Here is a 17,689-nt window from a genome sequence, read left to right as displayed (position 1 = left end):
TATTTATAGTCACAACCAAGAATCCTAGTTTGCCTTCTTTTTTTGTAGACTGAACTCTACCAGCCTTTATATTAGTGTGACTTGTTCTAGAAATTATCTAATAGGCCATGTGATGTGTGAAAGATTTCGTGTGTCAGTTGTCCATTACTTTCATTAAGGGCTACTGAATAGTGTCATCTTCAATAATTATAGTCTCGTGTGTAAGTTAATTGGTATGACCTGCAGCATACACAATGATGAAATGTAATTGATCTTCAAATTTCTCTGTCTCCATGGAAAATAACATATGCTCTTCAGTTTATTATTAATATGTTTGATGTCAGGTTTTAAATGAAGAGAATGGATGATTGAGTACAAATTGGAATCCAGTATGAATGTAATACAAATGAAGTCATTTCCACACTTACCCAGAATTGCAATCATCAGAGAATCAACTACCTCTTATACATAGACTTAATAATAATCACCGAGTCTCATCAGGTGTGCCCTGACAGAAAAACTAAGATGTAGTCATGCACAGAAAAATTTTTTTTGCATTTTAGTAGTGCTACATGTGGCAAGTTTGACAATTACTCTGTCATAAAATGCCCAACATCCTTCACCAATGCACATTTCCTACAGCCAATGTCCTGTTTCCCTCCCATTCTTCCCCCTGCCTTCCCACCTGCCTTTCCCTGTAGCAGATATTTCTCTCTCTCTCTTTTTTTATTTTCGAGACTGTGGCTTGAATAGTGAAGAGGTATCATGTATATCACTTTATCTTCTTTCAGGACACAGTCTGGTACAGAAAGATCATTTCCAATTACCATTGTCATAGTCTGCCCCCACGATTTATGGGAGGTTTCCTACATAAACTATTCATTCCTCCTTGCCTTTGTCTATATTGTCTCTAGATATTACTACCATAATAGCTTGCCTTTATATCCAGAAATGAGTGCAATCATTCTACGTCTATCCCTCTGACTCATTTAGCTCAGCATAATATTCTCCATATGCATTCGTGTATAAGACTATTTCATGACTTCATTTTTTGCCAACAGCTGCATAGTATTTCATTGTGTAGATATACAATTGTTTCTTTATTGACACATCTATTCTCAGATATTTGGGTTGTTTCCAGATTCTAGCTATTATGAATATTGCTACAATGAACATAGGAGGGTAGGTGCCTTTTCTGCATTTTTTTTGAGCTTCTAGGGTATAGTCCTAAAAGTAGTATTGCTGGGACATATTAGAGCTTAATTTCTGTTTGTTTTCTTTGTTTATGTTTTCGGGCCACACCCGGTCACCAGGGTTACTCCTGGCTATGTGCTCAGAAGTCGCTCCTGGCTTGGCGGGCCATATGGGACTCCAGGAATTAAACCAAGGTTCATCAGCGTGTAAGGCAAACGCCATATCGCTATGCTATCGCTCCGGCCCCATAATTTCTGTTTTGTTTTTTGAGGAATATTCATGTCATTTTCCAAAAAAAAATTGGACCAGTCAACATTCCAACTAATAGTGAATATAATTCCTTTCTCCCACATCGGCAGCAGCACTGGCTGTTCTTGTTCTTTGTAATATGTACCAGTCTCTGTGCTGTGAAGTAATATGCATCAATTCTACCCATTTTTGATGGGGTTATATTTAGGGGGTGCCACACCTGTGGTGCTCAGGGTGTTACTCCTGATTTAGTGCTCAGGAATTATTTCTGATGATGCTCAGAAGGGGGATGGCAAATGGGATACCTAGATAAAATCCAGGTTCGCCATGTGCAAGGAAACTGCTTTATCCACTATAATATCACTCTGGTCCCAGAGTTAGATGTATTTTTTCTTGTTAATCTCTACCAGTGCCTCATATAGCTTTTTGTTTCTAGAAGCTTTTTTGCAGTCTTCAGGATTTTCTAAATATAGTATCAAGTCATCTGCAAACATTAAGAGCTGGCTTTCTTTTTTTTTGTTTGTTTTGGTTTGATTTTGGGGTCATACCCCGCAGCACTCAGGGGTTACTTCTGGATCTATGCTCAGAAATCGCTCCTGGCAAGCTTGGGGGACATATGGGATGCCAGGATTCAAACCACTGCCCTTCTGCGTTGAAGGCAAACGCCTTACCGCTGTGCTATCTCTGGCCCCAAGAGCTGGCTTTCTTCCTTTCCAATTTGGATACCCTTAATATCTTTTTCTTGCCTAAGTGCTACAGAAATTACTTCCAGTACTATACTGAATAGAAGTGGTGAGAGTGGGCAATCTTATCTTTTACTTCTAGAAACAATATATGTGCATAGAAAAATGTCAGGTTACAAAATTAATTCACAAAAATATATGACTTTTCTATATAAAATAATTAGAGAAGCAAAGGATATTAAAAAAACAATCCCATTCATAATTGTGCCTCAAAAGTCAAGTACTTTGAAATCAACTTAAGTGAAAAAGTGAAAAGCCTATACAAAGAACATGACAAAACATTGCTTCAAGAAAATAAACAGGACACAGGAAATGGAAATTCAAACCCTGCTCATGGTCTGGGAGGATTAACAACATTAAAATGGCAATGCTTCCCCAAAAATACACAGATTTAATGAAATCCCTATACAAATTTTTCTTTAAAAATATATCAAACAGTCCTTAAATTCATATGGAACAATAAATCTTCGCACTCCTTGGGAAAAATAAGATGGGAGGAATAACTTTTCCCAACTTCAAACTATACTATAAAGCAGTAGTCATTGAAAGAGCATGGTTTTAGAATAAAGACAGACTCTAAGATGAATAGAATAAACTTGAATATTCTAAATCTGGACCCCAGGTATACAATCAATTAATCTTTGATAAATTAGCAATAAATACAAAGTGGAGCAAGGAAAGACTCTTTAACAAGTGGTGTTGGGAAAACTGTCAACTACATACAAAAAATGATATAGAATGCATGCTGGGAACAGGGGTGGAAGGAGGACAACACTGGTGGTGGGAATACCCCTGATTCATTGTCCCTATGTACCTTAAATATTACTGTGAAAGACTCGTAATTCACTTTGTTCACAATAAAAAATTTAAAAAAGTGAACTCAGAACTCTCCTTAACACCATGCACAAAATTCAAACCATAATGAATTAAAGACCTTAATCTCAAACCTGAAACCATAAGGTACATAGAGGAAAATGTAGGCAGAATGCTCCATGACATTAAAGTTAAACCATCTTTAAGGATAAAACACCACTCTCCAAGCAATATGAAGCAAAGTTAAACAAATTGGGCTACATTAAACTAAGAATCTTCTACACCTCAAAGGAAATGGTGACTAAAATACAAAACCTGCCAGAGAAAGGGAGAAACTACCCAATATCCATGTGATAAGGGATTAATATCGAAGATATAAGGCACTGGTAGAGCTTAACAAGAAAAAAAATCCTAATCACAGTTCAAAGCTGTGTATTGTGTGTGACAACCCCAAACTGTTTCAAGATACATAAAATGGACACGTATTTCTTTAGAATATTTTGTGTTTTTTCTCTGACAGCTATAATTCTTACTAAATGTTATCTTATACAGTGATGATTCTAACCACTTTTTATCTTCTCTTTTTGAGCTGTTTAACAAAGAATTTTGGTGGAAGAGTCCCCCAGTTTAATGCTTATGATTGAACCATGTCATGGGAATCATTGGAATTGTTCTTATGGCCCCCATATGCGCCAATAACACCACGTGGCATTGCTTCTTATTTGCATAGGCACATTAAAATGGGAAAATACTATACATACAAATAAGATCCTTTCTAATAGAGATTGGAACACACAAAGCTTGTAGTGCAAGGGGACCTTATACCCTGAACATTGACATAACGACCTGACACAGACCTCAGAAGAAAGGGCATAATCCATTCTCCCCTGAACCAGGGAAGCCATCCACGAAACATCCAGGCTGGTCTATAACATCACCTGGAAGCAATCCTCTACCACGGAAGACCTACACTGCTCAGACTTCGACCTGCTCAAAAGAGACTTCCCTTAACACTGAGAAGACTTAACAACAACAACGACCTGCTTACAGGACAGGGCTCCCTGCATTGCCCTTTGATTGTGAGGTGAAAGGAGAGGATGCTCCACATCCTGACTTCAATGTAAGATATGCAGATTCCAGGATCTTTAATACAGAAACATGATACCAACAACAGAGACTGTGTGAAAAAATAAAAGTGTGTTGGCACTACAATGTATTGGATTGGACGATCTAGCTTGCCTGGAGCCTAGACTTGGTCTTGTGCCAGGAAACTTCAGGGGTCTGGTCTCTTTGTACTTAGGCCAAGGTTATTTCTTTCCATGTCCCTCATATTTTGGTGGGCCTATGCAAACAACAATTGCCACTCTAACACCATTTTTACTGTGCTCCTTTGACTCTAATCCTTAAAAAGAACTCACTTAAAATTTGAGGTTAACGTAAGCTAATATGCATGTATATGGAAATGTAAGAAAATACTATGCCTGTAATGTTTAAGGAGTTACGTAAGTTTTATGGCTTTAGATTGCCTTGTGTACTGTTAAGAAATATTATAATGTGTTACAATCTGGGGACATGAGGGACAAAGTAATTGTACAAGGATTCTGTCTTATTTATCTTAATGTTCTTTGGCTGAAATTTCAAAGTTAAGATATCAGCAAGGGGACTTCTGAGAATTATGTTATGGGTGATTGTCCTTCCACTGTAACTTTACCTTGTCCTCTTTCTTTGCACCCTTGTTCTCATAATTAAAAATAAAAATTAAAAAAAAAACACACAAAAAATTTAAGCTCATGCAGATATGGGAAGATGAGATGAACAGACATTTGCTCCTATGGCCAAAAAGGCACATGAAAAAATGATACATGCCATTAAGAACCAGGGAAATTCAAATGAAAACAACAATAAAAATAAAAATAAAAAAAATAACAATGAGATATCACATATATAAAAAAGAAAAAGAACAAGTTCTAGCACGGATATGGGAAGAAAGGACTCTCATTCACTGCTGGGGGAATGTAGACTGGTTCAGCCTTTTGATAAAACAATATGGAAAGTCCTCAAAAAAACTAGAAATTAATCTTCTATATGATCTATGAGTATCACTCATAAGAATATAACCTAGGAGCCCAAATAATGCAATGCAGAAAAGCCCTCTGTATTTCTATGTTCATTGCAGCACTACTCACAATAACTAGAATCTGGAAACATTCAAGTACCTGAGAGTACAAGAGAGTGGATAAAGAAATTGTTCTATATCTACAAAATAGAATACTACAAAGCTGTTAGGCAAAATAAAACCATGAAATTTGCTTATACTTGGATGTATGTGGAGGGTATGCTAAGTGAAACGAGTCAGAGAAAGAGCAATAGACATAGAATGCACTCATTTATGCGACATAAAAAATAGAATGGACATAATATCCAGAAACAACATAGATGAGTGCATGGAGGACCAGACAATGTTATGAAGCCTGGCACAAAGAGCGGGAGCATGAAATTAGGATATGGAAGGAACCACTATGACTCTTGCCAAGAACTGTATCCTGAGGGAAGATAAGGTGATATACATGTTACCACTTCAGGAAAAATATTGCAAACCACAGTGTTTAAAACTTTAAAAATGGAAGAAAGGATGGAAGGAGAGACAGATATATATATTATTTATATATATATATATAAAAGAAAAATGTCTACCCCAGAGGTAGGCTGTGAGCAGTGTAGGAGGAAAAGTGGACATTGGTGGCTGGAAGTATGCTCTGGTGAATGTTGTACACTATATGACTGAAACTGAATCCTGAACAACTTTGTAACTGGGAAAGTATCCAATTAAATTAGGAACAGCATTGTTAGCCAAGGTGTTCACATTTTTTCAAAACAGAAAGGGTTTTAGCTTTCCCCATTGAGTATAATGTGTGCCATAATCTTGTGGTAAATGGCTTTGACTATATTGAGGAAAGAGCTGCATGATTCCCCATCTTCTTGAGATTATTTTATTGTGAATGGGCTTGGAATCTTATTTAATGCTTTGCTACATCTATTGATATTGATATCATATTTTTATTTCATTGATGTGGTGTATTATGTTGATTGATTAAATATGTTTTACCATCCTTCCTTCCCTAGGATGTATGGTGTATGTCCTTTTTGATGAATTGTTTTTATTTGCTAGTATCAGTCTGTAATTCTCTCTCTCTCTCTCTCTCTCTCTCTCTCTCTCAACTTGCTAATGGTTTATTGATCTTTTTATTTTTCCAAAGAACCAACTCTTGCTTTCATTGATCTTTTGGATTGTTTTTTGGTAACCAGTTCATTAATTTCTGCTCTAAGTTTTATTATTTCCTTCTAGCTGCCTGCTATCTGCTCATTTTGTTGGTCATTTTCTAGTTTCTTAAGCAGTGCCACTAAGTTATTTATGTAGGCCCTTTCCTTCTTCCTGGTGAATGGTTTTAAAGATACAAATTATCCTCTTAATATTGCTTTTGCAATTAGTAGTATTCTAATTCTGATAGTTCATGTCCTCACTCTCTTTTGTTGCCAGGAATATTTTGATTTCCTTTCTGACCCACTGATATTTAATAGTGAGCTGTTCAATTTCTAGATGTTACACTTATTTCTTTGTGTCTGTTTTTATTTCAGTTCCATGTGCAGTGCATTATGATCTGAAAAGATAGTTGATATAATATCTATCCTCTTTATTTTATGGAGGTATGTTTTCTGGCCAAGCATGTGGTCTATCTTGAAGAATATCCCAGTGCATTGAAGAAGAATATGCATATGGCTTTTGAAAAGGTAAAAAGCTCTATGTATATATACTTCCATCTTAAATTTCTTCCTTCAAAGCTAATATCACTGTTGGTATATAGCCTACTTGATCTATCAAGAGGTGGCAGAATGTGTCCATCTACTATTGTGTTTATATTGATGTGTTTCTTCGTCAATTAGCAGTTTTTAAAGTATTTTGCTGCCCCCCCTGGGTGCATATATATTTAGAAATGTGATTTCTTGACATACATATTCTTTGATTAAGAAGTGATGTTCTCTGTCCCTTCCTTATAACCTTTTTGAGTCTATATCATTAGATACTAGTATGACCACCTTACCCTTTTTAAGGGAGTTGTATGCTGAAGAATTGTGTTCCAACTTTGAGTCTGTATTTGCTCTGACTACTCAGATATGTATTTTGTAACAGAACATTGAATTCAATTTTCTAATCTATTTTCCACTCTGTGTCTCTTAATTGATGCATTTAGTCTATTTACTTGAGAGACATTATTGTCATGGAATTTTGTGCCATCATTTTATTAAAGTTTATTGTGTTTGTGGGAGTTGTTTTGCTATCAAGCACTCATTTAAAGTTGATTTGGAGTCTGTAAAGTTTCTGAGCTGTTGTTTATCCTTGAAACTGTGTATCATTCCTTCAAAATCATTCATTTTGTTGTTGTTTTTTTTTTTACTATAGAAAATCTTTATTTAAGCACCATGATTAGAAGCATGATTGTAGTTGGGTTTCAGTCATAAACAGAACACCTCCCTTCAGCAGTGCAACATTCTCACCACCAATGCCCCCTCCCTCCTTCCCAACCCTTGCCTACATTTGAGAGAGGCATTCTACTTCTCTCACTTATTAAGATAGTCATGATACTTATTAGTGTAGTTATTTTTAATTATATCCCATCACTACCTTCAGGCCAAAAGGGTTATAATAAATCTGTTTAAATCTTTTTTATATTTTTAAAATTACTCTATTTAAACGGCATGGTTTAGAAGGTTGATCATAATAGTTTCTTTTTTAAATTTTTATTTTAGTTCATTGAAACCATCGTGATTTAGAAAGTCCTTCATATTTGGGTTTCAGACATACAATGAATCGAGGCCAGTCCTACCACGAGTGTCCACCTCCCTCCACCAATATTCCCAGAGTGTATCCCATACCACCAACCTTTGCATCCCCCAGTGCCCCCCCAGCAAGCCCCAGCTTGCCAGTATAACAGGCCCATTTAAAGTTTAGATTGTTAGAGTTTGGGTCTCTTGATTCCATTGTTTATGACTTTGGCTTGGATGTTTAGTTCTGTCCCTTGCTTTTCCTTTTTTTTTTTGAAATTTTTTATTGAGACCATTGTGAATTACAAGTCTTCATAGTTGTATTTTAGGCATATAGTGACAGTGAATTAGGACCAGTCCCACCAAAAGTGTTGACCTCCCTCCACCATAGTTCCCTGAGTGCATCCCACCCCTCCACTCCTAGACCCCAGGACTACCAGTGTAACAGGTTCCTTCTGAGTATAGCTTGTTGTAGTTTGAGTCTCTTGATTCTATTGTAGTTGAATTTGGCTTGGGTATTTAGTTCTTTTTTTAATAATATTTTATTTAAACACCTTGATTACAAACATAATTGTGGTTGGGTTTCAGTCATGTAAAGATCACCCCCCATCACCAGTGCAACATTCCCATCACCAATATGCCAGATATCCCCCCTCGCCACTCCACCCCCATCTGTACTCTAGACAGACTTTCTATTTCTCTCATATATTCTCATTGTTAGGATAGTTCTCAATGTAGTTATTTCTCTAACTCAACTCATCACTCTTTGTGGTGAGTTCTGTCCCTTTCTTATCTCAACCAATGCAAGTGAGACCACTTGGCCCATGACACTCATCTTTTAATATTTAGTTTTCTACTCTTTCACTCAGTTTCTTCCTTCTCCTTGCTATACTCTGGGGCCAAGTGAGTTCAAGACAACTCCCATTTAAACCATTGCATTTCTTCATGCAGTTATTCTAAATATCACATATAAGTGATATCATTCTGTATTCATCCTTCTTTTTTTGGCTTACTTCATTTAACATACTATCTTCCAGTTCCATCCATGTAGCTGCAACTTGCATGATTGCATCGTTCCTTACAGCTATGTAATATTCCATGGCATATATGAACCATATCTTCATGAACCAGTTATCTGTTGTTGGACATCTAGGTTGATACCAAGTATTAACTATTGTACTGAGTGCTGCAATGAATAGTGGTATTTGCGTGAATGCTTTTTCTGTCCTGGGATAGATACCAAAAGGGGGCTTGTTGGGTCATATGGCATTCAATTTTGAGTTTACTGAGAACCTCTATACTGTTTTCCATAGGAGTTGGCTCAAGCAGCATCCCTACCAGCAGTGGATGAGAGTGGATGAGAGTTCCTTTCTCATCACAGCCCCCATCAACATAGATTGTCCCCAGTATTTTGATATGTGGCAACCTCATTGGTATAATATAATATCTCATTGTTTTATTGATTTGGATTTCACTAGTGATAAGCGATGACAAGCATTTTTATGTGCCTGCGGTCATCTATTAGTTTTCCTTAGTGGAGTTTATGTTCATTTCCTCTCCCTATTTTTATGGGTTTTTAGGTTTTGTGGAGTTAACCTGTGTATATTCTATATATCAAACCTTTATCTGATGCATTAAGTGCAAAAATTTTCTCTCAATCTGTTAGCTGTCTTCTTTTGGTTTTAGCCCATGTTTCTTTCACCATACCGAAACTTTTTAGTTTGATGTAGTCCCATTTATTTAGGTCTGATTCTATAGCTCTTGTATTTTGGCATCCTATCATCGAAGATTTCTCTGTGGTCTAAGTCTTGGAGTGCTCTCCATATGTTTTTTTCAGTGAATTTTATGGACTTGGATCTAATCTCAAGTGATCTTTAATCCACTTTGAATTGACTTTTGTGTAAAGTGTGAGATATGGATTGTCCTTTAATTTCTTACACATGGTTATCCAATTTTTCCAACACTATTTGTTGAAGACAGTCTTTATTCCATTTCAAGTTCTTGGCTTCTTTGTCAAAGATTAATTGACCATATACTTGGGGGGTAGTCACTGGATATTCCATTCCGACCCATTGGTCTGAAATTTTGTCTTTGTTTCAATACCATTTTTTAATCACTATGGCTTTATACAGAGTTTCAAGTTAGGTAAGTTGTTCCCCAGTTTCTTGTTTTTCAATACGGAAATATTTGCCTATATTAGGTCTTTTATAGTTCCACACAAACTTTTTAATTGTTAAATTTTATCAATCTGTTTAATGTGTTTAAATCTTTTAATCTGTCAAAATCTGTTTAAATCTTAAGAATGCTCCTTTGTATGCATTTTCCTTTTTATCTTACTGCTTTCAGTATTCTATCTTTATCTTTGATTTCCATCATTATTAGTAGGATTTGCTCTGGGATGTTTTATTTGGGTCTCTTTTAGCTGGTACTCCTCGGGCATCAGGGATATTGGTGTATGCATTCATCAGTTTAGGGGCTTCTCATCAATGTCGTCTCTGACTGTTGCTTCTTCATGGGGGTTTTCTTCCTGTCTCTGGCAACCCAACGACTCAGCAACTTAATACTTTTTCTGTTGCATTTATCTTAAATTTCTACTATCATCTCTTTATTATAAAATTTTTCTCCATCATTTTTGTTTGTTTGAGTATTTTTTCCATCTTCTGTTGTTCTCTAGAGATTTTCTGCATTTCATCTTTGAATTCTTTGATTCTGTTATCAGCAGTTGTTATTCTACTGGTGAGGTTTTTCCAGTGAGTTTTTCATTTCACCTACCGTGCCTTTCAGTTCTGTCGTTTGTATTTGAAGTTTCCTCATTTTTCTTTCATAGTGTCCTGAGTCTCACTTATTACTTGTCACATGGCTTCTTTGAGTTCCTTGAACATCCCCAACAATTTCCCCTAGAGTCCTTATCAGAGATTCTATATAGATGGCTGATACTAGTTGGGTCTACTATACTATCATACTTACTCACTGAATGTGGTGGGGTTTTCTTTGCTTTCCCATTGTGACCATTGCAGTGTGTTGGTGTTTTTTTTATGTACTGTGGTGTGTTTTTTTGACTGGAAATAATACTTGGCCATGAAGCAAAGTACATTATGGGGGGCTCACTGATCTGAGGTGAAAATGGCTCTTCTGAGCAAAAGAGAGAACCCTAGTGCCAGTCAGTTTTTTTGGACTGTCTATATAGTCTATATGGTTAGCATTTTTGGTACAAGTGCACTTGATTTGCTTAGTATTTCTTTTATTGAAGAACATTAGGTGGTTTCAAGTTTGGAGTCATTATAAATAAATACACTAAAAATGTGTATGGGATTAAACTTTTTTAATCAATCATTGTGCCACACAGTACATGAGAACTGTTGGCTAGAATACGTTCAGGGTTTTAATAACATTAATAGCTAAAACTATTAGAGAAAGCATATTATCCTATGCTAAACCCCATTTAATCACTATTCATATTCATATATACTCTAAACTTCATAAACCCATAAAAAGGTATTATTATTTTACATATTATAAAAGCAGGGTACAGAGGAATTTAATTTCCTGTGTGCCCAGGACTAATAGGTAGTAAATTGGGTTACAAACATCTAAGACCCTCCTTTTAAGCATTAAGCTATGCTCATGGGAACATTTATTTTTTTGGGTTCTTCACTTTACTTTGAGGATCATCTTTTGTAGTATGTTAGGCTTTCAGGGACGAGTAGATAGCAAAAAGGGCTATAATACAGCCCTTGATCCAAATCAGGTCAAATAAGATTCCCATCATTGTAAATGAACCTTCATCACCCTGGGTTGGCTCATAGAACCTGTCTTCACCCACAAAAGAAAGTTGGCCTTCTGGTTCGAAGGAAATCTGATAAACAAAGAGCAATGTTCAAGAATTCAGCCTAAAACGGAGGCTCTCACTTCATTCTTGCAGGTTTGGAGAGATAGTATAGTGCAGATAGGGCACTTGTCCTGTTGCCTATCCAGGTTAAATCTCTGGCACTCCCATGGTTCCCTGACCATAAATCCAGGACTAAGTCCTGTGCACCAACAGGTATGCTCCCCTCTTCCTGTCCCCCTAAAACTTGTGTCAATTACCCTGTAACCTATTTCTTTGAATTAAAAACTCCCTGATCATGGAAGGGGAAGATTAGGAGTCATATTTTAGGAGTGCCAAATCTCAGTTTTGCCTTTAATGTCTGATGAGTTTGCAAGGACAATATTTTCCATTTAACCTAAAGGATATCTAATGATATCATTTCTGATAAGACATTACTTTCAACTTTATGAGGAAAGCATGTTTCTGCCAATGGATGTACCCCCCAAATACCTATAATTGTCTTTGAAAAGGGGACATAAAGGCAGCATAGATTTCTAAGAGTGTAAGTCTAATTTCCTGGGGTGTACCATTTTAGAAGAGGGCCTTGACAATAAGCAGAGAATAAAAACAAGTGTAGTCTGGGGCAGACAGCGTTTTTCAAACATTTGGCCAAATCTCTCCTGGCAGCAGAAAAGCAGCTGAATGATTAAACACTGGGCTTCTAAGGAGAAGGAAGATGGAGGGTGAGCTGAGTTGAAGTGTATTCCAGACTGACTGAAATCAAGAGGAGTTGCAGCTTTACCAACACTGGCTTCCTTCCAAGGGGCTCTTCAGGCTGAATTGCTTGTCAAAGCTCAATTTCATCTTCTGTGCATCTTTTTTGTCCTCCTCTTTTCATTATTTCCCATATAGCATTTGCCTTTGGATAGAACCTTTGAATGACTTGGGAGTGACCTCAGTTACAGCCTTTGATATGCAAGCTAAAGTTAATGAGAACAATTTTATGTTTAAAAAGCCAAAAAGAGAAGCAAGCCACTGAGATGGAGCACTCTGAGAATGAACAAGAATGGACAGACATTCTTTTTGGAGAGCCAGGAATGACCTAGGCATTCAGAAATTGAAAGCCAGATGTTTATGAAACACCTTAGACCCAATTTGATTTTTTTTGTTTTTTTTTTTTTTTGGCGCTGCTCAGGGGTTAATCCTGACTCTGTGCTCAGAAATCACTCCTGGCAGGCTCGGGGAACTATGTGAAGCCAGGGATCAAACTCGGATCTGTCCTGTATTGGCCATATGCAAGGCAAATGCCTTACCCACTATGCTCTCTCTCCAACCCAGCTAGACCCAATTTGAATCTTAGAGGTATTGAAATATAATTTAATGACTAAACTTGGAATATGAAGGATAAAGCTAGGAGCTTAAGTAGAATAATCAACTTTGAAAATAAATAGATCCCTTCATATATATCAGGGACAAATAATTGGGCTTATTATATAGGGAGAATGTGCATTTTCTGTGTCTTTTAAGATGACTATGGGGGCTTGATTGATAGCATAGGGGCAGAGAAATGCATTGCTGTGCTACATAGGTGACTCTGGTTCAAGCCCAGCATTTCAATGGTTCTTTGAACCTGTCAGAAGTGATTTCTGAGCACAGAGCCAGGAGTAACACCTGAGTGCTGCCAGTGTTTTCCCACCACCAAAAAATATTAAGATGCTTCTTGTCTCTTGTACCATTCCTAAGCCTATCTATACATAAACACAAAAATACCCTTTTTTTTCATTTATGCTACTATGTAGATAGCTATTATTTGATTTCATTTGGCCCTAAGGAAAAAAAAAGAAAGATTCAGACTTTTTTTTGTTTTGGGGACCACACCAATCTGTATTCAGTGCTTATTCCTTGCTCTGGGATCACTCCAGGCAGGGCTTATGGGACCATATAGGATGTCAGATAGATTTTTCACATAGAGAGAAGTAAACTGAAGGAGAAGAGATATTGTGCTTGAAAATGATCTTGAAATTACATAATACTAGAATCCCTTGTCTAAACTTTGATGGGAAAAAGAAAACAAATTCTCCTCCTGTATGTTCTTGCCAACAGCATTCCTTCTCCAGTCTGTTGACCTTAATTTCATTCATAATATGTGCTACATTTTAGAAAATTCTAAAAAACTTTTAAATATAGTTGTGTTTTGATTTTGATTGTATTTATATTATTTTGAGAGAATTGGAAGAAAGTTGATCTTTTATATACATACATAAGATTTTTCTCTGAATCATTCAGGAAGTAAAAAAGGCCAGGTCATCTAAGCCACCAGTTGCTGAAGGCTGGTTTGTAGTATGGAATTCTGGTTCGTAATTTGCCAAGTATCACTAGGAAACATTTTGAGAATACAGATGTATAGATCTTGCCTCAGAAATAAAGTTGCGGGCCAAGGATGTAATGAAATATTAAAGTACTTCCTTTGTGTGGGTGAGGCTCTAGGTTTGATCCTTGGTGACAAGGAAAGAAAAGGAGAGGAGGGAAGAGCAGAGGAAAGAAGAGGGGAGAAGAGGTGAATAAAGGAGAGAGGAGCGGTGAGGAGAGGAGGGAGGGGAGGGGGGAGAAGAGGAGAGAAGAAGAGGTGAGGGGAGAGGAGAGAGGAGAGGAGGGGAGAGAAGAGGAGATGAGTGAGGGGGAGAGGAGGGGAGGGGCGGGGAGAGGAGGAGAGGGGTGGGGAGGACAGAGGATGGTAAGAGGGGTATGGAGAAGAGGGAAGAGGAAAGGGGGGAGAAAAAGGAGAAGAGAGGGAGGAGAGGGGAGGAGGGGATGGGAGAGTAGAGGTGGAGAGGGGAGGAGAGGGAGAGGAGAGTAGAAGAGAGGGGAGGAAAGGATAGGAGAAGAGAGAAGAAGAGGGAGTGGAGGGGAGAGAAGAGGAGGGGAGGGAAGAGGAGAGGAGAGAAAAAGAGGGGAAAAAGGGAAGGGAGGGGAGAGAAGGGATGAGGGAGATATATCTGGAACATGTGTGTCCAGAATATGCAATTCTAACTCAGTTCCCAAATGTCTCTGTGCAAGTAGCCTTTGAGATATACCTCAAAATGGAAGTGAATCTATTAATCTTGAGATATCAAGAGATTTAATTATTTAAGTTAAATAGACAAACTCCATAGACAAACTTTTAGTTAAAAGTTCATGCACAATCTTTCCTAAGAACATCAGGAGTTCTGAAGAAGAGGGAGTATGGGAGGTTAGTTGTTGTTCTTTTCACAAGGCACTTGATCACCTAACTTTCCCAGCCTCAATCATTCATGTCCACATGAAATTGGGGACAAATAAACTTCAAAAAAGACTTGAAGTTAATGGTATCTTTTAAAAATTAAAATCCGTTTTCATTGGAAATTATAGAGGAATGGAGGAGAGAATTAGAAAGGACAGTGTACTGAGAGAAAGAAAGAAAGAAAGAAAGAAAGAAAGAAAGAAAGAAAGAAAGAAAGAAAGAAAGAAAGAAAGAAAGAAAGAAAGAAAGAAAGAAAGAAAGAAAGAAAGAAAGAAAGAAAGAAAGAAAGAAAGAAAGAAAGAAAGAAAGAAAAAGGAAAGAAAGAAGGAAAGAAAGAAAGAAAGAAAGAGAAAGAAAGAAAGAAAGAAAGAAAGAAAGAAAGAAAGAAAGAAAGAAAGAAAGAAAGAAAGAAAGAAAGAAAGAAAGAAAGAAAGAAAGAAAGAAAGAAAGAAAGAAAGAAAGAAAGAAAGAAAGAAAGAAAGAAAGAAAGAAAGAAAGAAAAGAAAGAAGGGAGGGAGGGAGGGAAGGAAGGAAGAAAGAAAAACAAAAAAGAAGAAACAAAGAAACAGAAACAAAAGAAACAGAGAAAGAAACAAAGAAAGTCTGCCTTTTTAGCTTAACTTCTTGCTGATAAAACTGATTTCTGCTATCCTGGTCTGACTAGTGGCAGCATATGCAGCTGTGAGTCTAGGAGCTACTGTGCTATTATCAGTAATCTGGTTTTATCTTCATTACCCACAGAGGCACCCTTTATTTAAGCCTTTTAGAGTACATTTACATGCTTTCTGCAAAAAGGTAAGTTACAGAAACATAGTTTTCTCTTTCAACTTCACTTTAAGTTTTGCCAGAAGGCTTAATAAACCTGGCTTGTTCTTTTGTATAAACACAGCAAGATTGGCGAACACTCTATTTGGGGTATCCCATTACTTACTGATAGAACAGGCAATTATATTAATAAAGGGATTAATATTTTACCTGTTAGATCACGGTTACTCAGGCTTGGTTAGTGTAAAGACACAAAGATCAAGGGCCGAAGAGATAACTTGGAGGTAAGGTGTTTGCCTTGGACACAGAAGGACAGTGCTTCGGATCCCGGCATCCCATATGGTTCGCTGAGTCTGCCAGGAGAGATTTCGGAGCAGAGATCCAGGAATAACCCCTGCGTGCTGCTGGATGTGAGCCCCCCCCCCAAAATTAAAATAAGATAGAAAGATCGGGTCAGTATGATGAGTTAATAATAAAAATTATTAAATAATAAAAAATAATAAAAATTATTAAGAAAAGAAAAGGAAAGGAAAGGAAAGAAGTGGCCTCAGTCTTCTCATCTTCAGTAGGAGTGTCCCAGCAGGGATGCATCCTATCCCTCTTCAGGGTGTTGAGTGCCTAATTGCAGTGCAGAACAAAAGACAGAGATAGATTAAGACTCAGCAAGAGAGCCTGCAGGTCAAAGGAACTAGGAGCACTAGGGACCTACAAGTAAGAGAAACTTGGAGCCCCAAGCATGGTACAGGAACACAATTTATATATTTTCAGCCCACATTTTCAAGGCACATTGTAAGGTATCCCTTCCCCCAACGCCCTTACCTAAGCTTCTTTTTGAGCTGTTAATCCCACCTAGATGGTCAAAACCTCCCACATCTGGGAGGGGTCTGAGGTTTTGAATAAAGAATAAGAGGGGCTGGCTTGAGGGGAGAGGTGAGGAGATAGACACATGAAAGAGGAAGCAGCAAAGCCTGAGAGAGAGGGGCAGCAGAAAGCTTAGCAGAAAAGCCATGTGAGGAAAACACATAATGGATAGGGCCATGTAATAAAGCAAGCTGATTCAGATGAAATTTTAACTGACTGCTTGTGAATTATTTCTCCACCGTTACCTGTATCATCAGACCCATCCACCTGAGGGGCTAGAGGCACCATGCTGAGGGAGGCCTCACCCAACATGTGGACTTTAGACTTTATATTTTATAACTTAACAGCACATATCCATATTCCTTCGAGGCACATATAAACAAAGCAGATATTAAATTAAGCCATGCATCTTGTTTACAAATCCTGACCTTCCAGAGACCAGGGGTTAATTTTTCTAATCTTATGCTAGGCTCTGGTCTGCATTTGGTTTTCCAAGGTACAGACCCAAACTGTAATGACACTGCTCTAGTTCACAATTTTCCCTGCACTCCAGTTTATATTTGGGACATATGATATTAGAAAGGAGGGTAAGACACTTTATTTTATGCCCACTGGAAATTCTTCCAATATTTTAGTAAGCAACCCAGAGGGCAATCTTTGGGAACTGAAGTCAAATTTCCCATCGTTTTCCGAGTACCAGCAGCAACCTATAGAAGAGGGGCAAGCTAAAACAGAATGATTGCTTGGCATTCGTTTATTCTCAAGATACTTTTAACTTCTTCTCTGGAGGGAACTTTAACCTCTTGGGGCTTACGGAGGGGGGTGATTAACTCTATTGCCATATTTAGGGGACTTTAATCCTTTGGTTTTATGTAGGGTGTTTTACCCCTTTGCTTTACTGAGGACACTTTAATAAGGGTGCTCAAACTTTTTAAACAGGGTACCAGTTCACTGCCCCTCAAACCATTGGAGGGCCAGACTATAGTTTAAAAAACTATGGGGGCTGTAGTTTGTGAACCCTTGCCTGAGACTGAGAGGAGGATTCCAGTGAAAGAGGGAAGGAGGGAGTCAGGGACTGCGGAGGACATACCAAACTGGTGCACTGTGGCCCCGGGTGAGTTGGCCATTAAAAAACACCCTGTTTGGGGGCTGGACCAAAATCACAGTAAGTAGGGCACTTGCTTTGCATACAGCAGA

General features: G+C 37.6%; 1 pseudogene; it reads right to left on the bottom strand.

Annotated features, from left to right (window-relative positions):
* The window catches only part of LOC125999041 (putative FERM domain-containing protein FRMD8P1), a 56,295-nt pseudogene extending 39,491 nt beyond the window's left edge, over positions 1–16,804 (bottom strand).
* Positions 16,805–17,689: the final 885 nt, after the last annotated feature.

This window comes from Suncus etruscus, chromosome X (genome assembly GCF_024139225.1).
Source record: "Suncus etruscus isolate mSunEtr1 chromosome X, mSunEtr1.pri.cur, whole genome shotgun sequence".
Classification (NCBI taxonomy): domain Eukaryota; kingdom Metazoa; phylum Chordata; class Mammalia; order Eulipotyphla; family Soricidae; genus Suncus; species Suncus etruscus.
Note: the sequence above shows the minus strand (reverse complement) of the source record. Positions and strands in the feature narration are given on the sequence as shown.